This window comes from Tympanuchus pallidicinctus, unplaced genomic scaffold (assembly GCF_026119805.1).
Source record: "Tympanuchus pallidicinctus isolate F22 unplaced genomic scaffold, pur_lepc_1.0 scaffold1, whole genome shotgun sequence".
Lineage (NCBI taxonomy): Eukaryota > Metazoa > Chordata > Aves > Galliformes > Phasianidae > Tympanuchus > Tympanuchus pallidicinctus.
In genome coordinates, this window is record NW_026294618.1 from 37,602,853 (window position 1) to 37,625,231 (window position 22,379).

General features: G+C 37.2%; 1 protein-coding gene across 3 annotated transcripts in view; it reads left to right on the forward strand.

Annotated features, from left to right (window-relative positions):
- Positions 1-542: 542 nt before the first annotated feature.
- FUT9 (fucosyltransferase 9) overlaps positions 543-22,379 on the forward strand; it is a 38,502-nt gene continuing 16,665 nt past the window's right edge. Inside the window, exons 1-3 of one of the 3 annotated variants that reach the window (XM_052688172.1) lie at positions 543-675; positions 11,551-11,671; positions 13,777-13,941. The gene's annotated coding sequence lies outside the window, so the exon portion shown is untranslated. The remainder of the gene's footprint in view (positions 676-11,550; positions 11,672-13,776; positions 13,942-22,379) is intronic. The other 2 variants (XM_052688331.1, XM_052688253.1) reach the window with 2 other exon arrangements.

Here is a 22,379-nt window from a genome sequence, read left to right on the forward strand (position 1 = left end):
TGTTTTTGTTTTTGTTTTTTGTTTTTTGTTTTGTTGTTGTTGTTGTTTTCATGTTTGAAATGCCTTATTTCCTTGACAGAAGTTAAGTCCTGAGTTCACGTTGGCAGTTGACTGATGATGAGTTTCTCATGGCCTTTAAAATACTAATTAGTGACATTGTCCTTTAGATGACAATTCTAAAAGAATGTAGACACGTACAGACAAGATGTGCATATCCACCACCCTACACTCTGCTTTTACCCGTTCCAATTACACAGTTCAGCCTAGACTGTTGATGGGGTGTAGAACATTTCTGATTTAATCATGTTTCATACTTAATTACCATGACGATTTATCTATGCAAAGTCCACAGAGCAGGTTAAACACACACAGGTGTTACATTGTACTTCCTCGACATGTCCATTTCGCAGAATCCTTGTTCGAGCAGCAGGCAGTGGCAGTAGCGATGGCTGCATTTGGTTACACAATAACCAATGGTTAACAGAGCATGCGCGAACCAAACACAGCTGGTATGCAATACGAGTCAATATCTTACACCATAAATAGCAGAGCCGAGAACTAGTTGAACTCTACTGCATGGCAGTGGGCTGCATGCAAGGATCTTCCCTTGAGTAGGGACGCCACTCAAGATTACTTCTCAAGGCTGAGAGATCCCTTAGCCACAACGGATTCTCAGTAAGTCACTAATAGCTTTGCAAACTTTGCATTTTTTATTGAATTTGTACATCATCCTTTAGGCATATACTGTTGATCAAGTCTGGAACTTGGACCCCAGTGCACCGATGTTCCTCTGAGGAGGAGTTTAGAAAGCAAACCTGCTGATTCGATGGAAGGATCTCCACGACAGTTTTGTCTGACATTGTCCTCTGCAGTAAATACCCACACGTACTCCTCCACTGAATCTTGATAAACTACAGTCTTTTTATGATTTTATGTTGTTTAATCACTGTGTTATATCAATAACATACTGCTGCTTTACACTTGCAAGTGTATTTCTGCTCTGTGACAACAGGGAACTGTCTTAATCTCCTACTTTCATTTACAATTAGATATTTTGCATGATAGAACTAGATTTTTCTCCGGCTAACGATTTTTTTTAATGTAGTATTATTAGAGTTTTATTCATGCTAAAGCATGAACATGCGATTTTTTCTTTTTCATTTTTCCTTTTCTTTTTTTCCCCTTTACTGGCCAAAAAGACCTTAGCCCTAGAATTAATGAATCTCATTGAGGAATCACCATGTCTGGGTTCTTGTTCTTAAGAATTTGCCTAAAAGTTTTTGATTACTGGACTTATTTCTCTGCCCTTCTTATATCCTGTCAGATCACAGTAAGGTTTTTTAAAGTGATTAAACATGACTAACAGCCTTATCAGAAAACTTGGTTGTGCCCTTTAAAAATTTCTGACATAGTCCTGTTGATTATGTAAGGTTCAATGTTTTTATTAATTCAAACACTTCCTTGACATTAGTGGCTATACTGTGTGGATTATTACTTTGAACTGGACAAAGGTCTTTATCCTCTTTAAATATCTGATGCAGTTACCAAGTTGAACTTTCTACCTGTTTGATTTATCAGCATAAGCTAGAAGAAGGTGCTGTGTATCATTCTTTGAAAGAAAAAGAAATAGAGGCATTGGGTTGATGACTGCTACCCCTGTGACTGTACCCTAAGACAAGTTCTGCACACCAGTGTCCACCCCTTATCATAGGTGGGCACATAGCAAACCCCTGGTTTGCTCACAACTCAGCCTATGTGCAAGGAAAAGTTGTTTTAACTGTAGCACTTAGGGGGGAGAGGAAAAAAAAAAAAAAAAAAAAAAAAGAGAAAGCCAATGTCGTTCTTTCTTAGCAAAATCACACAACAGATTTAGAATAGATGACGGAGAAGTGCTATGATTTTAACTATGCTACTCTTCCATCTGAGGATGATGACACTAAAAGAAGGCTACAACAAGCCTTTAGCATAATATAAAATGTTTACAAATGCACTTGATCCATTAAAAAAACAAACAAACGAAATTTCTGGTGAAAGAAAGATTAGTTGCGTGAGTTACGGGACACAAGCCACCGTTTCTTTTTACATTGGAGTAGAAGGCATGAACTGCCTGTGATCTTGTAGTGTTGCTGCATGGAAAGCAGACTCCATGTGAAAGAAGCAGTCTGTGAAGATTCTTGCTGCTTGATGCCCAACAAAATCCTAATAAAATATACTGTCAGAATGACCTTACTTACTCAATTTCTGTGAACTGTGGCACAGCTCATTCTAAATGCCTCAATTTACATAAATGCAACATAGAGGAAAGATTTTACAACTTTGGCTCGAATCTTTCCTGATAATTCTCTTATCTATATTGCCCTTAGACCTGGAAATAATATTTCAGAATATCCTACCTTGCCATAAACAAGAGTAAACACCCCTATTTGCTTGGAGAAGCTTGTATTTCATAGACTTGATGAACAGATGCAAGCCCTACTTATTCTACAATGTAAAAAAAAGTGAAACCAGGAGGACCTCCGAAGCACATTGTTTCTTGTGTGACTGCTGCTGAAAGACAGAATCACATGTTAGGCAGCCAAAAAAATTCACACACAATTTCACTGTTCACATAGAATAAAAATGAATGGTTTGAGGGTAGCTTAATCCTCCACAGAGCCTGATTCTGAATTATAAGATTAGGAAAAACTTGATCTACTAATTTCAAAGAAACTACCAACCTCCCCCTCCAAAAAAAAAAAAGAAATTGGATGGTAATTACTTGTTGATTCAAAATGGCATTGCTTATACATCATGAATATTACTGTGCAATTTCTCTGAAGGACATGCAGCTTTTTCTTTTAACTGTTCCCTGAGAGGTTTGTATAACTTATTATCAATCTGCAGTACTCAAATTCAGCAGCTCTATGGTACAGATCTGTATTTCAGAAGCCCATCAGCTTCGAAACAATTCTTGTCTGTGCCTGTAAGTATACTTGCCTACTCTGGCCAGAAGAAGAAAGTATTTTATTATTTTTTTTTTAGTCCCCAGGATTTGCATTCCAAGCCTGCATTCCATATACTGTGTATAGTTTTTTTGGTGGTTTTTTTTTTTTTTTCCCAGTTTCTGTTTGTTTTCTTGGTTGTTTTTAAACCATTAGATTGTGGTATCTATATATATTATCTGGAAGATACACTTTAACTCATTTTTCTGTGGAACTAGCAGGTGGGGACAACAAAAGTAGACTCTTACATTTCTTGTTCTTTTTTCTGGAAGCAATTTGAGCATTAATTAGATTTAAGAGCCAACAAATGGACTTTGCATTTGCTTCTTTTTGCAAGACTATATGCGAAAAGTGAATATTTTTGTACAATAAAAAAGCCAGTTTACATTTTTACATTTTGGTAATAGGAAAACAACTCTACTCATTCACCATACATAATTTTATCTGTAGTCTATCTGAAGACATAAATATAAAGTACTTAAATCTCACAAACTCTTAGCAAGTTCACTGTCATTATTTCAGTGTTACAAACAAATTGTGGAGAAGAACAATTAAATACTTTGGTTAAGATCACACAGGACATTTGCTGAAGATGTGTAAACTGAATTAAATTCTGCTGATTCTGAGTTTGGTACTTTAGCCACAGAACAGTCTTTTCCTGCAAAATCTCTCTCACTCTTGATGCATCTCATGCATAGTCTAAATTAGAAGCATCATTAAAAAAGGAAGTTAATTACCTTCTCTGCTTTAAAAACTATTTGCTGATTTTAATATTGAATACATTCAAGCAGTTTTCTCATGCAATTATAGAGTGAAGGAATCTAAACATAAATCTGAAAATAATCATGATGTTTCTTCATGTTTCCATGGTATAAATAGCAGAAAACACCCACAGCAACTTTATTAAAACAAAAGAATTGAAAATAAATGAGTTTAGTTGGATTCAGTTTTCAAACTGAATGCACTAAAAAATTATCATTTACATTCTCCTTATTCTTTATTTATTCTACATTATGCTTTTAGTAAACCTGTTGTTACAGAAAGTGAAAGAACTCTTTGAAGCACCAGAAACTGCAGTGTTTTTTAGAAAAACAGGAGAATATTAAAAAATAAAAATAATAATTAAAAAAAAAAAAACCACATGAATGTTAATCTATGAACTGTACCCAGAAACTTTAGGAACTTCTCCCAGCACATTGACTGACTGCCATAAAACCTTTGATCCATAGGCATTTCCGGAAAGAGGCATGGAGATCACTGACCAGTTACCATCACAGGCAAAACAGGCTCAGTATAAGGAAATTACTGAACCAATAATAGAGTAGAGCAGTGAGAGCTAAAAGCATACTACAAGCAGCTGCCATCCCCACCCATCTCTCCACACCCTGCCTGTGGGCTGTGGGGGGAAGGCTCTTTCCTTTGTGCGTCTCTCCTGGGCTGCAGGGAGTTGCTGCTGTGTGCCTGGAGCTCCTCCTGCACTGACTTTGATGCCCACAGGCCTGTTCTCTCACATTTCTCACTCTTCTCTCTCATCTGTTGCCACGTAGTGGTTTTTTCTTAAATCTGCTCTCCCAGAGCACACTAAACATCATTTATGTCTCAGCTGTGGCAGCAGCAGGTCCCATTGGAGCAGCTGGAGCTGGCTTTGCCGTGGTATGATGGGGCTCCTCTAATAGGAGCACCTCTGATTGGATTTTGAAATCAAAATGGTCCCTGCCTTTGTTGCCTGTATATTTGGACCCCATCAGAAATTTTGCCTGAGCTTCCTGAGTCAGCATAGGCAGAGAGAAAGGATAGCAATTTGACAAGTATCTAAAAGCATTTACTTACAATGCCACAGGCTATAGTAAAAATGTGTTTGATTTGAAGATCCAAAGCAGAGATTTACACCTTCTCCTTGCCTTGAAGCTGCTTTGTTCTGGAATGCATCATAGAAGGAGGATGTTTGCCTTCACAACCACAGTGGCTTGGTCAGTTTCGGGTTCTGCTGTAGTAGACAAGTATTTAAGTTTCACTCTGGGCCACAGAGATCTTCATTTCTGAATGCCATGTTACAACTTAGTTGCTAGGTGTCTTACCTAGAAGATAGGAAACCAAATCAAATGCAGACAGGATTAGGATTCAATTCTCCTTATTTCAACCTAGAAAGGACTGACCTAACTTCAAAAGAAGGTTAATGAAAATACATCCAGTGAAATACAATAAAAAAAGAAAGTTCTCTCAGAGAAGTAAGGATCTATCCTCCAGCACAATTATTAGTGAGCTGAATGACTTACTGAGATGTCTCTCTCCTTAAATATAAGTAGATTATACCACCAGCTTAGAATGGATACCTAACTTTTAGGATAGCAAAGTTCCAATTGAAATGCCTTAGTTAGTTTTTAATAATGTGATAGATTTCTATAGCATATAGCCATATAACACCTCTGCAAATAGGACCCTAATGCATTTCATTCAGCATACTTTTTTTAGTTTGGAGCTTTGTAGAACTGTGCAACACATTCTAAATTTACTATTTCCGTTTTTCAAGGAAGGGTTTTGTGAGAAAGCCAAGATTTATAACAATAGTTTAAATAATACTTGGTTTTAAAACCATTAGATGTATTAATCAAGAAACTTCAATGTAACTATCATTATGAGATGCAAATGGTAAGATTAATATAAAATTATGTATACCATTGAAATTTGTGGTACTTATATGGTACACACATATATATATATATACATGTGGTAATCATGGGTTTCAGTCCTCCTTTGGATTTTGTGTTGAGGGACATGGTTTAGTGAGTACTACTCGTGATAGGTGGATGGTTGGACTGGATGATCTTGAAGGTCTTTTCCAACCTTGGTGATTTTGTGATTCCTCCTTAATGTCTTTATGGCTAAGTTGTAAAACAATACTATGAGTTTACAAAGGGAATGTTCTTACAGAGTTACAATGGACAATCTTGAAGTTACTATCTAGAGAGTGTTATTGTGATCACAACTGTAATTCATATCTGATAACAAAATACTTCTGAATTGGAAATGATGATTTGCAGAAATAATCTGGAAATCTGAGAAAAAAAGAACTCAGGCAGGGGTAACTTCCACCTTGGGGGGGGGCACAGTCCATCACCACCAGCAACTTTATAATCCCTTCCAGCATAATGATTTGTTATTCTGTTTAAATTGATTATGTATCTGAATAATAACATCCAGTAAGGGGATAATATAGGACAGATCTCCATAAATGCATATTTATTAACTAATGCATAACTGTGTCACAGTCTACATTTTATTTATGTTTGTTTTTAGAGCCATGCCAGCTAAAAAGCACTTGAATTATTTGTGAAAGTAATGAATAGATTAGCAGAGACTGCTCGTAATATCTACTCTTATATCACAGAAAACAGAATGAAAGTTTGTGTCATATCCCTGTAACAAATTTATCTTTACCTAATATTGTTTTTTACAGAATATTTATTGATCCAATGATACATTTTACAAAGAGAGGAAATGTGAAAGTAATAGCTGTACTACGTATCAGCTCTGACTGCATTTATCTACTCCTCTTCCTCTGTTTGCCTCAATTCCCTTCTTCATCTCATCTTAGGACTATATGCTTCTTCCAGGTATTCAAGTCATACAAGATCAGAACAAAATATCTTGATGACCACCAGAAAAAGTGCATGGCAATCTTTCAGATGCCAAGTGCTGTGCAGTATGTGATCATCTTACACAAGCAAAATTCTAACCTCATTGTCCTTTTGCACAAATTAATAGAAAACATAATGAACTATTATTTATAAGGACTATCACAATGTCTGTGCTGATAAGATCTCTGCTGTATAACTGCTCTTGCTGTACTTGATAACTGAGCCAGCCCTGTTGTGGGCTGTCTTTAGTATCATCAGCACAGCCTACCTTGCTGATACTGTGCTAGAGGTTGAATAGGTCATCTTAGCTAGATAATGTCTGTGATGATATGCTCACATATCTTTGAAGTAAAGCGACTCTGTGCTTTTTTGGAGGTCAGGAGCCCTCGATATCAGAAGATATAGACCTACTGATCTATCAGTAAAGAAAGTCAGAGTTCCTCCTGCCATCAGTAAAATGCAGATGATATAAAATTCTTACAGATGATGTAGAATTGATATTAAGAAGTAATTTGATAGATCATACATTGGTTTTAATTTTTCCAATCTCTTATATCTTGTCTGTGCTGGTTTGCAAATGTAAAGCAGCCACAGCTCCCAAACACTCACTCAACAAGGACTCAGTCAATACAAGGGAACTATTCTTAGCTACATGGTTATTTTCGAACATTCTTTCAGAACTCTTTACAAAGAAGGCACATATCTTTAATTTCATTTTACATTTGAGGAAACTAAATTAGGATGGAATTCTCAGTGTCACCATCACCTGTCCCACCACTCAAACAAAGCAAATATAAACATCATCCAGCACTGAAACTGCAAATATCCTCCTATTTGGTTCCTCTGACGTCCAGTCTCTGCCAAAACTATGAACGTAGTTTCTCTTTAATGGTAGCCTAAAGAGTGTTGTTCTATATAAAGGGATTAAATGATACGTTAAATGTGTAAATTAATTTGTACTGAGATAAAATGCTTCCTGTTGGTCTAAAGGGAGGATTTTATTTAAGTAAGATAAAACATTTTTTCATTGCAAAATTAAATACCAGCCCAGTCCACAGTCCTTTCCACAGATATTTTGAAAAAGATGCTTGTTGGCAGTTTGGCCAGGTAAGAACTCTATCTAGCTACACCCTACAGATACTGTCATTTCCAAACCTGTGTTGTAACAGCCAGCAATTCTTTAGAAGCAATGATAAAAAACTTACCTTAATTAAGTGTTAAGTTTGAGAATCTCAGGAAGTTTGGTGGAAGAGAGTAGAATGTGAACGAGAGGGATGTATGCATTCTGGAAGATTGGTCAGCATCTTGATCAGTACAGACAGTTCTCAGAAAGGGAGTTTTGCCCAAAAGCAGATTCCAGAAGTAAAAGCTCTGTAAGAGTCTTGATTTATTTTTCAAATAAAATAAGAATTGAGGCACTTTAAATGATTTATAAGTATCTCTAAAACAAGATGTTTTCCTTTTGACTTTTGTATATAATTCTCCCAGAAGTTCTGTAATTTTTTCCACTATCACTGAATAAAAGTGCTCTTTACCTTTCTTCACGTTGGAACAGTGGGGCAGTGATTTTAGAGCTGCAGGCAAACCACAGGCATTGCTTATTCTATCAAATGGCAATCTTGCACAGACAGCAGTGGTATACTGTTCTCAGGTAAGAGACAGACCTAAGGAGTTGACCTGGTCTTCCCTGTATCCCAGTCCAGGGGCACTGTAGAGAGGATGCGACTCCACTACTAATATTCATGGATCAGTTTGGGAGAAAAAAAAGAGTAACAAAAAATTATGCAAAAAAGCACATCATGGTACATACTGTCTAGCTTATACCTAGAATGCAGCGAAGTAGCACAGGAATACTGAATCAGTGAAAAATTTATCTGTTATAGCAGTCATTCTGTGATAGCAATACAGCAGTTCAGACCGTTCGCATTCTTCATCTCTGATGAGTTCCAGAAAGCAGACGACATCGCCCAAACATTTTTGTATTTTGGACATACTCAGTTGCTATGCCAGTTCTTCATGAAGCATTGCAGAGAAGTGTGTTTGGCATAATTTTACTCCAGACGTAGACGAGTCTGCAGTCATGCTGTGGCATCAAAAGTGGAAGTTAAAAAAAAAAAAAGAAAAAAGCATTTGTTTGAGAATATTTAAAACTTCTCATATTAATAGTCTTTTGCCTTGAACAAACAAGAATTGATTTCTGTAGGCCATATTAGAAGCAACAAGCCTTTCAGGAACTGCTGTCTCATAATCTCATAATAGGACTTCCTGTAATCAGTACTCTGTTTTGGGGGTATACCAAGTTGCTTTTCCAAGCTTTGCTCTACAGCTGCAATTCCTAGAAATATATTTCCTTGGGAAAACAGGAGTACTGGTTCTTGTGCATTCACTATGATGTGGTGCCCAGGAACCTAAGGCAAGTTCAGGCTTACAATGCACTTGAATAAAAATTAAGAAAAAAACTAACAAAATACTGAGAATATTTCCCATAAATCTATATATATATTGTTTATGTGATTCCATGCATGTTTGCAAGGATGCAGGAAGTTTACCAACAGGCATACAGTATATTTTTTCACCTTTTCTTCATGATCACTAACTATTATGGGGTTCAGCAAATGAAATGTATTGAACTCTGGCAATTCTCAGCCATATTTAATGTTTTCTGAACATCAGTTTCAGCCAGAGCCCTTCACAGGGTGATGTGTACTTTCCTGACATGCTTAGCTGTTCAGATCACCTTCCTACAGTGTAGGTGGATGCTGAACAAGCTGGGATTATTTAGAGATGTTGTTCTGCTGCTTAACTGCCGTAATGCTGCTTCCCTCATCAGAGACATTTTGATTGGAAATCTGCAGTATGAGTCACAAAGGACAATGTTGATGTAATTAGGATGTCGAAATGACAGTGACAGCGTTAGTTGAGCTGCGGGAATGACATTCAAATACTGGGTTTTATACTCTTTGTTAACAATGGATTTATACCTTCAGACTTATGACACACGGTAGCAAGCTTCTATTACATTATTACAGAGAAAGTGGGACTTACTATGCAGGGAGTGACAACAGCTTTCGAAGATGCAAAGCAAGAGGGAGTGTGCTGACAACCGGGGACCAGGAAAACCTAAATTTGCGGGATACCCTTTTGCACTTAGAAGAATGTACTTCAATTGTCTTTTCTCAACCCTCCATTTGGAATCACTCTGCTTAGGAGGCTTTTCCATTATCATCTGCAGAAAGAGGGCAAAGAATTGCCGTCATGATATCATTTACTTATTAAGCATTCCTTGCTTTACTGTATCTAAGTGATTTTCTCATCTGCAGCTAAAGCACGAATGACTTCAGTCTCCAATGTTCAATTTTGCATTAGCTTTCTTTATTATTATTTATCATCTGTTTATTACGCTGCTATATGTGGCTTTATGGCATGATCGGTTTGGAGTATATAGATCTTGATGGCTTAGTGGTCATATCTGGACCGTTGCCAAACAGTAATTCCCAGCTGGTAAGGTAAAAACATGTTAAATGTGAAGCATGGTATGCAGCTTCAGTAAACAAGAGTACAGGACCCTTGCTGGATGGATGCTGAGACAGTACAGGGCTCCGGAACTGGCATATGGAGAACGTGATAAATAGTGACTTGGTGGCTCAGAGTGGTATCAGTTACTGTCAGTGCTGTCACCTGCATTCAAAATCTTCCAGAAGGCTTTAGGAGCAGAGTGGGGAAGGAATTGGGGCTGGAAGCAGACAGAGAGGAACACAGTTGGAAAAACATAAGGCCTCTCATTTCAAATGAGGCATTTACATAGTCATCTACACAAAGCCTGCAGTCATAGTCCAGAAAATGTATGCAGAACACCACTGTTATAACCAAATTCATAGGATTTTTACTTACACTGATTAATCAGACTGAGGTTTCACCTGAAAGCATCAGTGATCTGGGTTCTGCAGACATTTTTAATTTGGTGTGTCTGCTGCTGGGGGAACAAGGAGTAACTCTGGTAATGAGTAATAAGCAGAGTGAGGCTGGTATGGAATGCATGTAAGATTAAGTAAGAAGTCTGCAGGAAGTGTCAGGGAAGAAATACATGCTGCATCATATCTTCTTGAAAGTCATAGTAGCTGTTTTAATTAGATACGTACTTGTATGTGTGCAATTCATTCTGCACAGAAAATAATACAGAAAGCTAATGGTCTTCATGTCTGTATGTAATACAAAATATCCTTAGCAAACAAATACTGCTATCAACAGTCTCTATTATGCAAGCATGGAGATCCTGTCTTTCCTGAGCAGAGTCCTAAACCTTCCAGTTTCTTATCTAGAAAGTTAGATAATCATAATATTTTCTTTCTCTCACTGGAGTATACTACCAGAAAGAAAAGCTTTCCTCCTGATCTTGTCATGGGTCTTTATTCCACCACTTTCTATTTATGTAGTAATTATTGTTCGATTAATACATTATAACCCACCAAGAACACTCAAAATTCTGTTGATCAGCATTAAAATACACTGAAAATGCACAGAAAACATTAAAAGCTAAGTGAAGAATAAAGACATAAAAGTGACAAAGGCAGTACTATTTGTACTCTTCAGTTAGATGTTAGGATAGCCATATTCCCATATTTGATGCTAATTCTGAGATATGGAAAGACTGCAATTTTGCCACAAGAGCATAAACATTGAAACAGGGTAAAAGGATGAAATTAAAAAAGAGAGGGATTTTAGAGGAGGATGCTACAGATTCAAGCTCTTTGAGGTAGATAGTTCAAATTACCCTTGCATAAAAAATTTAGGAACAACTGGGAAGCAAAGTACCCCTCTGGTATCTGCTGCCTCAGCTACAGTTGCTGGACTGCCTCCTGATAGAAGCTAGTTCTCCCTCAGGCTATATCTGCATCAAGGTGAGATGCACTTCTGCCCTTGCTTTTCTTTAGGTGTCTCAGTTGTACAGATCAGGAGGCGATGGTGTTGTCATGTCCCATCCTGACATCATGCAATAATGTGTACATGCCCTTCAGATATCACATAGAATGAGATGTCCTCCAGTGATTAAAGGTATGGTAGATTGATAGTTAGAATAATTTCTTGTCCTCTGTAAATTTTTATGATGCTGAAAATGTTCTCACTTTTATCAGGGAAAAATTGAAATCTTTCAAACCATTCCCTCTCTAATAAGATCTGCTGAAATTAAAGAATTCATGGGCTTTCCTGAAAATTTTTTTGTAAGTTGCCAAATAGTATCCTTGAGAGGATGTTAACAAAATCGATGTTCTCAGGAAGGGAAGTGCAGGAATTTGTAAAAGACATAAAACTTACTTCTGTATTTTAAGCAGTTTTAACAGTGGAAAGATCTCTATTGTTTTTAGGTTTTGAAAAGCAAGATATTCCAAATCTAAATTCTGTGCTACATTTGCCTCAACACTATCTCTTTTATGTAATTTCCCTTATATATTGCAGTTAAATAAAGTAGTGATGTAAAACCCCAATGGAAAAATAAATCTAGCTAGAGCAATCATACTATCAACGCTTCAGCTCTGTAGAACTCCGTCTTGCTTCCTTGCACAAAATGACAATTTAAAGTATCTTTCCAGAAGTCTCCTGGGAGATTATCATATTTTATTCTCCGTTCAAAAAAAAAAAAAAAAACCAAAAAAATTCTTTGCAAACCTATTAGAACTTCCTGATGAAATGCTTACAGTTCACTTCAGCACAATAGGGTAGTTTCAGAATGGCTGAAAAGTAATTTGTTTCATTTTACTTTTATCAGCAGGTAAAGGTCATCTACCCGAAACCAGTTTTTTTCCTGATGCACACATTTCATTTGTTATCATCTTAAATAACACAGAAACACAATCAAATTCCAATATTTGTCAATCAAACATGAGTTCTGTTAAGTGATCTTTTACCTGTTTAAGTACTTACACACGGACATTGAATGAATGCTTGCTTGGCATTCAAAATGTAGCTCAAAACAAGAAGACTTCCTCTAAGCTGTACATACACTTCTAAATGTTTAATGAGTTCCTAGTATGTTGAAAATACATTTTAAAAATATATTATTTGTAATCTGGAAAATGTCTTTTCCACATGGATATACCTCTGAAAATCCAAAGTAATTCAATTTTTAAAAGCACTTTTTCTCCGATGTGTAAATGTAGTGTTTCTCCTGTTGTGTTTGGTGTTAGTAACAGATGCCATTGAGAGCTCACCAAGAGCTATAAAGCTACAGTCATAGAAAGAGCTCACAGGTATGCTAAATATGCTACTATATCACTAGGCATATAGCTATGCGAGGTTATTTCTGACTCTTTAGCAAATATACCAGGTCTTGGCACATTTTACTGCTGAGACAGAAAAAAATAAAAAAAAAATTAAAAAATCAACCACAGTTACTTATTCTTGTGACTTTGTTGCTGTGCTGGTTGCCTGGATTAGATTTGCTTGGAAGCCATACTGCAGTTTTGAAACACAGAGGGATCCCAGTCTGTCTCTCCTTACTACTGTTGTTTCAGTTCTTAGAGAGATGTAGGTGTGCACAAACTAATTTCTTTTCAAAAGAGAAGTATTCAGAGGCTTTGTTTCAAAATTACTCCAGAACTCTGTGAGTGTATTCAGATCCAAACCAATGTGAAGGAATCATGTGGGTCCTCCAACATGAACCCAACTGCACTCAACAACAGGGCGGATAACAAAACAGCAACAAAGCAGCCAGAGCTCCCAGCAGAGCCTGAAATGGTTCTCAAGCTTTGTAAAGGGTCTTCCTTTTTATAACGGGCTGTGTATGTTTTCCTGACAGCTGCTAGCAGCAACTGTAGCTTCAGTATCTGCTGTTCCTTCACCATCCAACAAATAAAATAATGAATTCACTTTAAATGCATGCTCAAAAGGATTGACATAAGGTAGAAATGACTCACAGATAGAGTCATTTTACCTCTGGTTTCTAATGAATGTTTCTAGCTTCCAATAATTTGAAACTAGTCTTTAGTTTGTTTGTTTGTTTGTTTTGTTCTAGTTGTTCTAACTTAAAGGAAGCAAAATTAATTCATTAAGTATATTAATGTGGTGTATTTATTTACTATGTAGCACACATTAGCTGCCAACTGCTGATTATCCCATAACGAACACCAAAGCAGGAGTTTAAAAATCTCTTGTCTTCACAGATTTTCCTACAACATCTTCCTTGTTCCATCTTGGCTATACTTTCTCTAGTGGTAAATCTGTCTGCAGAAGCTCTGCAAAAGAAATCTTCTCTACTGCTGGACATCCTATGATAGAAGCTTGTCAATAAGAGAATGAAGATGCACCAAAGTTGAACTCTCCTAAAGGTACATTTTCACAGTCAGGCACCTAGACTCAGAAGTGTTAAGGAAGTAAAGCAGCTGCATGCACTCAGGTCATCCTTCTCTCATTCTCATATAGAACAAAAGAACCTCTACAAGTACAGAAAGTTGAAGCAGAGTAAATTCAAACATATCCTGCTTACACTTTAACCTTCCCTTTTTGCACTGCAGAGCACAATTTTATAACAATAAGTACCGAAGCCAGGTGCTAAGGTGTCAGTCAATGACATAAGAACCTGAACAGAATAACTCATAAAATGAACACAAGATATGTGGGAAATAGATAAATAAACAAATAAGTAAAATATTTTTTTTGCTGAAACATTTGAAGACCTTATTCTAAAATGTCCTTAGAAATATTTTTCATTTGGTTCATTTAAAAAAAACTTAGACATTTTGTTAGCAGCTGAATTCAATCCACTAGAAATAGCTGGTTGTAAACAGTTGTCATATTTATCATATTTATGATTCAAAACCTGAAAAGTAAACTTGAAAGATATTCATTGGTAATTAAAATGAAGCTGATAATCACTGCTGACATGGAAAATGCAAAAATGGGCAGAGTAGAAACGAAAGATAAAATGAATTTCAAGAATTCTGTATCTTCAAGGTTTTCTATTCATATTAGCCATCCAGTAGATACCCTTGTTTGCATATAATGAACAATTCTTTAGTAAATCCACTTTACTGCCACGTCATGGACACATATATCAGAATCCTTTTATGAGCAACTGCCTTCTTTTCCTTGCTGTATTTTTTCCAAAACCCTAAAGGAAACTTCAGATCTCCAGATACATTACAGAAGTCTCACGCTCTAAATGATTTTCAGGATTGCAGGATTCAGCCTTCTGCTGTGCATCTTTTTAAGTGAACTGTTTGAGATCAATACTCTCTTTCACGTCATCATTGATAAAAGGGTTAAGGCATAAGAAAGAAAAAGATTTTATTTCTTATACACAGTAACACCATCTTCATTTTTACTCTCCTCTTTCTACCTATCCCTCCCTGCTTGGTGCCTCACTGAATTCAGTGCTCTGTTTCTCTCCCAGTATGTGTCCATGAGGCAGTAGTAGCTGTTCCATTGCCATCCACACCTGCTCAGTGTCCACTGCTTCTACATCTACCAGTTTGGGCAGTAGTTTCATAAGCAGACACACGTGTGTATATATTTACATACATGCAGATGTAAAGATATGGACACAGACTAAAAAGTAGAACTGATATGACACATTTCAGTCAATTTAAAAAACGTGTTTCAAATACCACATAAATGTTATATATATGTGTATATGTTTATATTTATAATGCATTGCAAGTATGAAAACTGAGATGCCTTTAATACAAGATTAAATTTCTTTGGGTTACAGATCATGGATGCATGTGTGTCTGTGTAGGGAAGTGTTCATTATTTATAACTTGCTCCAGAGTTTAGGTTCCCCGAGCATGATTTACGTCTGCCTTGCTGTTTCTTGAGTTGCAGTAAGTTTTTTATTTCTAAATTGACTTTATTCACAAAAGAATAGCTTTTGTTCTCTTGTTCTCGCCTCTCACATGTTGTTGCGTTTAGCTGAAGGAACAAACAACTAACCATTCTGAAATTAACAGAAGGATTGCCATTGTTCACTTGAGCAAAATTTCATCTCTGATTTGTCTTTCAAGAAATCTAACTTTGCAGACAGATTTTATAATTTAGTTCTGAAAAGAGTTCTGCATTTTTTTACTATATAGATCAAGAGGTCATTGGCTTAAGCCTGATTATACCTTCCATTTTCTGCTTCTAATATAGAGCTGTAGAGCTCGGAAACAATGATCTATGCCACTGGTATCTGATCTGAATTAATGTGCTATGACTAGTTTCATGTGACATTTGTTTGAAGGAAAATATTCTATCCCACGGATGCAACTGTTTTGATGTAAATTAAAATCATCTTTGTCACATACCATAAAAACTTTATGGTATTATGTTAACCACTTTGTCTTACTTGGACTTCATTTTCATCCCTCCTTTACTCCCACTAAAGCAGTTTCAGTAATAGTTTTCCAACTGTGGTGTGACTAGAATGTTTATTAGAATGTCTAATGTTAATAAAAGCTCTTAAGAATATTTAAGGTATCTCAGAAGCAGTGCTGTTTTTGCTTTTAATCTGCAGATTTTAAAGTACTTTACTGAAGAAGGAGAAGTATCACATTTCAAACTATAGAAGATGAGATAGAAAGCAATTAATTTGTAGGTTAACCCAAATTTAATTTCAGTTAACTGAACTGAAGTATTGATGAGTCAGGAGGTTCTCCTTGTCCTCTGTCCTATGGGAGATGCTTGTTAGGGCACCAGCAGGCTCTAATTGTTGTGGCAGAACTGTACGGTCCTTCATCCTGTTCGTATGCTGGGCAGTAATACCAATATTTCCTAATACCATTTTCACTGCTTTTGATTTCCCTCCCTCATGAAAGATTACAGTATAAGAATCCTATTTACTTCCATTTAATTTGGCTGGGAGGGACACTTCTTGGTAATTTAATCTTTGTTTTGTTTGATGTCTAGCCTGCATCTGACCTGACAGACCAAAGCCTGTACTGCACTCAAAATCAGCATTAGCAGGTCTGGCTGTTAACTGTCAGCCTCAGGATAGGAACCAAAAGTTTCCTTAGGGTGTCTAGGATGTCCACTAACTGAATGAATTTACCTAGGCCTCAAAGTATGGAGACACACAGGACAAGCAATGGAAGAGGCTGCCCAGAACAGGATTCAGATGAGCCTTCCTCCATCACTCAATAAGGCACATCTAGTCCTCTTCAGGAGTGGGTTCTCCTCCTTGGGTTTTACAGCTGGGAATCTTCCCTTGTTCTCAGAGTGATAACTCCTTTCCTTACAAAGAAATTAGGGTATTACACCTTTTAAGCCTAGCCAGAGGAGAATGGCAAAACCAATGATTCAGAATACAGTCTTTTTTTCGTGATCTTTCCAAAAGAGGAGATTCAAATAATCTCTGCCACCCCCTCCCACAGTGTCCCTCATTATGAAACTGCAACTGCACATGGAAGGAGCAGGCAGACTCCACGCTCTACTGCTGCAGATGCGCCCTGGGCACAAATCATTAGGGAGTCAATAGGCAAGAGACAGAAAGAGGTCAAGGGAAAAGAGTAGTGTCTGGATTAGCAGCTAGGGCAACAACAGGGAGGAAAGGATTCTTTCCACCTAATCGTAAAGCTTTTCACATATTTTAAAATCAACTGCCACTGCCATTGAGGAGCTAGTAAATTTTTAAGGCAAGTGAAATATCTAGGTCCATATCACTTTAGACTTAAGTAGGATTTGTATCCCTCATCCAAGGTTGTAGCTCCAAATGCTGTATAAAGGGACTTCACCCTGTTCCTTTAGAAACAGAGAAGCAAGAGCAGATGCTACCACTGCATTTGAGATGGAGTCTGCTGCTGTAGGTGCAGCCAAGAAGTCCTTTGTAGGGCTGAGAGCTAGGAAAATTGCTGTTTTATCGATGTGAGTGTCCATATCCCAATGAAGAATGGGCCCCTCCTGGGCATGTGCTGGCACCAGTCTGCTGAGTGCACAGAAGGCTGAAAGGCAGAGAGCCAGGGGGAGTTAAAGCATGACTAGCGTTGAGAAAAAAAATGAGCAGAGGCATTCAGGGTTGCAGTATCAAAGTCAGATACCAGTGTTTCCCTTGAGCACTATTAGTAGTGCCTGTTTCTGGTCTGGGGCTCCTTAGGACTGGGAATAGGCTAACCAAGCATGGGGTTAGGTCCTGCTTATCATCCTTGTCATCAAATTAGTCTTATTCACCCTTGCTAAACTGTGCTAACTGCAGGGAGCCACACATTGTTTGTAAAGACAACTGCTTGCCATCATTTTTCTTTACACCAGCAATCTCAAGGCAGAGGAATACAGAATTAAGCAGAGCACTGCTGTCCTCGTACCTAGCTCCTTTTTTTTTTCTTTTTCCATTTTTTCCATTACTTCTTTCATTCTCCTTGCATATCCTCCAAAATATCACAGTTAAGTTTCTTTAAAAAGCTGCTCTCTGAGCAAGATGGCTATATGAAGGTTTCCTCATGTATCAGAAACAACTGAGAACTTTTTCCTTCCCCTGCTTAAATGCTTCTTTCTAATATGTACAGCAGGGTTATAGCAGAGAGAAAGTGTGGGCTAAAAACCTTAAGATGGTAAAAAGATTGCCTAGCAAATTCTATTTTCAAGGTATAGTAAATAATTTAATATTAACTCGCTACTGTAGTGGTAAAAAGGACATGAATTCATTATGGAATTTTTGCTCTAGTAACAATAGAATATTGTATGACAGTAAAATTCAGTAACTGAACATCAGAATGGACTGCTTTAACTTATGCTGCAGATACTTGATTTTTTAACAGCATAGAAGGAAGAAAATAAGCAAGGAAATAGCAAGTTCCACTGCAAGTTTCTTGAGTCTTTCCAAATTAAACACGAGTTCTGTACAAACTATCAGTCTGTTTTGTAACAATTTACTGTCAACAGAGAGTACAGAATATTCTTCCTTTCTATATTCTAAGCTTGAGAGTTGCTCTCAGAGGCATCAGTCCATCTGTTCACCTGGACAATAAGTAGTAACAAGAAAACATCTTAGAACATGTAGGTGTTGGTAACTGCTGTAGGATTTTTTCCAGTCTGTAATTCCTTCAACTCATTCATCTTATGTATTTGTCATTTCTTTACTGGAGGATTACTTATTTTTCCTATATAGATTGTCTTTTCGGTGACTTTTTGTTAAGCTTTGTATTTCTCAGCTTGTTAGACTAGTAGTTCCAGCTCGCTGCTCTTCCTTTTGTTGTGCACACAAAGGCACGCTCGAAGAAATTAACCACTGGTTTCTCTCAACTGAGGTTTTGTTTTCTCAGAGGAATGAGAGGTTTGAGAGGTCTGGTGTTGTTATTTTTGCTGGTTTTGCAGTATATACTGTATCAATCATTTTCCAATATATACTATCTAAAATAATTATATTTAAAATATGTTTTCATTCTTGCTGTTTAGTGTTTTGCTGTTTAGATTCTGCAAGATTGAATTTTTATTTCTGTTTATGTGTGTGTGCACATTTATGAATGTTCTTAAAGTACTTTTAAACTTATTATGAACAACTTTTTATTTAATTTGTGGATCTTCCTCTTTCCTTCTCTAGATGAGTAGGAAGTCACTTGGATTCTTTCTTTTTTTAAAGTTTCCTTTTTAAATTTTTTTAATTGTTATTGTTGTTTTAATTGTTCATAGCAACTTAGTATCTTGTTTGCTACAGCAAACTGCTTTATTTAAGTCCTATTTTTATTATTACCTTCCATCTTACACCTACCAGGCTCTTTCTTTAAAATAGTTAATACTTAACCAATACAAGTCACCTTGAAAACGTAGCTGTTGGTGTGCAAGGGACAATGATATTTGTTATTCTTCTGGTTTTCCAATTGTCCATCAATTTTGTGCTAAGGTATTTGCACTTACAAGTTCTCACTTAGCTGAAGTGCATTTTTTCCAGATGGAAAATAAGCAGTGATTTTGGGCACTCATAATCTTAAGATATGAAGGATTTGTATTTTATATACATAGACTTTCACCAGAAGCTTTGAGTGATGCATTCTCTTTTAAGAAAACAAGAGCAGTGTGGGATTCAGCTCAAGGTGCAGAACTTCGATACGGACCCTTAGCCACTGTGAGGCCTGTTGACCAACACTTGGTTACTTCTTTGTTCAGGATAGTCACTTTGGTTGGATGGATTTCTAAAAGAATAGCTGTTCTTTCACACTTTGAAGGGCAAAAAGAAGTCTTACTTGCAAAGAATATGGCCATATTAAAAAAGAGGGGAAAAAAAAGGCCTAGTAATCAACAGTTCTTTGTTCCATTTTCCTTTTGACTGTCCAAGTAAATATCATTCTCCCTTTCAATCACAGAGCTGTTTACAGTGAATGTGAGCTCTTCAGTTTCTCACTTTACTCTTTAGAGTAGTCTCTGTCTGTCTGGCAAGCAGCATCTATAGCAATTTAGGTTTGTAAATTAAAGCAAGACCGTTGACTTACATCCCCCCCAAAAAAACAAAAAGCAGGCACATCAGTACAGATCCCAAACCCAGAGGTATGATCAGTTTCTGAAGAAAAATGTGCTAGGCAGACAGAGAACTGAATTGTTAAGAAGAGACCAAATTATGAGGATTTTATGCGATGCTTTAGAGGGTTCTCAGGCTTTCTTTCTAGACTCAGAACTGTCTCAAGAGTTCTGCCAATGGCAGAATCCTCCAGATCAATGCAGCTGTATCTACAAAAAGAGCAGCATTAAATCCCAATTAAAATATTCAAGCTTGCCTATGCAGCAAGATTTAACAGTGTGAGTGCTGCACACAGCCTCTAATCATATCTACACAAACTGCTGTTGCTTAGAGCTCCATAAGCCTCTCTGCCACAGAAGTAATGTCTCCTAATAAGTGTTCACTGTTTTAAGCATGTGTCTTCCACCCTTTACTGACTCTGCTTTATCTGCTTTGCCAACAAAAATATTTATATTTCATTCCATTGTAGTAGGGAAATATATACTAGGAAATCAACTAGAAGTAATTGTGATGCTAGGATGTGGAGTTTAGCATACATGCACAGCAAAACCTAAGATTCTTCTTTTGCTACTTTGTGCCCCATCTCTAGTTTAACTCATACCATTTTCATAGCTACTGGGAATTCACTAGGGCTTCCTGGCAGGCTGGTGGCCATCAGAAATGCATAGCCTGTTTAGATATGTTCTATGTATTTCAGTTGTGTGCAGTTTTACAAGCCAGCCAGCCACAAAGCTACTGAACAGCTCTTTCCTCAGTTCTGACATAGTCAGAGAGAACAGCAGTTTGCTAACCCAAAAGAAAATGGAAAGAAACCACCTTTTGCACTTCAGGATCTGCTTTTCTTTGTACAGCTTCATTTGATCCAGAGCATTTTCAGTGCTTTTGAAAGAAGACTGGATAGTGCTCTATAGCTAGGATGAGTTTTATCTTCAGAAAGACAAGGTGCTTTCCTGGAGAGGTGGATAAAGTAAAGAACATTCTTTTCCATGCTCAGCACAGTACAGAAAGCCACCACTACCTTCAGAGAACATTATAAGTTGTAAACTAGCTTTGATGTGGACGTGTCAATGTGGACCTATCTCTGCATGTTATCAAGTCTGATGATGCTGCTGAATTTTAGTAAAGCTTTGCATGAGCAAATTTTCCAGTTGTGCCAGTGATGGAACCAATATAGTCAGACCTTAGGGTTCATGAGTAGAAAGTGATACAGTGTGAAGCGGAGTTCTGATGCTAATATTGTATTTGGCTGAAAAAATATTTCCCACAGATAGGATTTTCATGTAATTCTTTTTTTTTTTTTTTTTTTTTGAGGCAGAAGGGGATTGAAGGAAAGTCACTCCAGTATGCCAGTATGGACAGCAGTGCTATATCTACTCTTCTCTGTTATTAAGAGACCGTGCACAGCTGGCTGATGCCTTCTGCTGTGCAATCAGATTGCAGAAAGGAACCACTGAACTGGTGCTTCAGCAGCTGGGGATTGACAGCACATGAGTGCTGCCGGGAGGAGGAGAAGATGGATGACAACCAAAGGAAGGCTGGAGGCTGCAGAACCATTGCAGCACAATGTGCATTGCACAGCAACTTAGAGAGTGGAGCTGAGAGTTGGCTATTTCTCACCACGGCCAAAGGGGATGAGATATAAAGACTCACAGATTTGCAAAATAGCAGCAGTACCCAGCCAGAAACTGACAGGAATGTTTATGTTTTAACTTTGAAGACAGGAAATAATTTTTCTTGTCCACAGAATTTTTCAGTTTCTCGTACTTTTTCATTATGTGAAGTACTGTTCTTCCATTGCCTTCAAGAAAATTTTTAAGATGGAAGATTTTTAACTCAATTTATGCAGCAATTTTCTGCAGTTGTAGGTTACCAGACTGTGTTTTCATTCGGTACATTTTACAACCATCTGTGTTTAGTATCATCACTGAGCTGAAAGGAATCAAGGGAGGTCATCTAGCCCAGCCCCAAAACCTGAGGGCAGAGTCAAATCTCATTACTGAAGGATGTATGTCTAACCTGTTCTTTACATTTTACAGTGGCAGCTTCAGCACCATCCCTAAACTAGTCCATCTTAATTAAGCTCTGAGATAATTTTTTTAAGCTGTTCATAACAAAAAATGCCAGTGCTGTACAGAACCATTCTACATTGTGCAAACACGGAACTGGAATCTAAGGAACTGAACAAATAACTTGAAAACAAAGTAGGTGAAGTAGGTGGAGAGGGGAAGAAAAAGAATGCTGCAGACAATAGAATAAAAATACACAGCCTGAGATTAGCAGTTCATTCAACTGTCAGCCTAAAAGTATTTAACTATATGCAGCTCAGCTGTGTCTTTTCATATT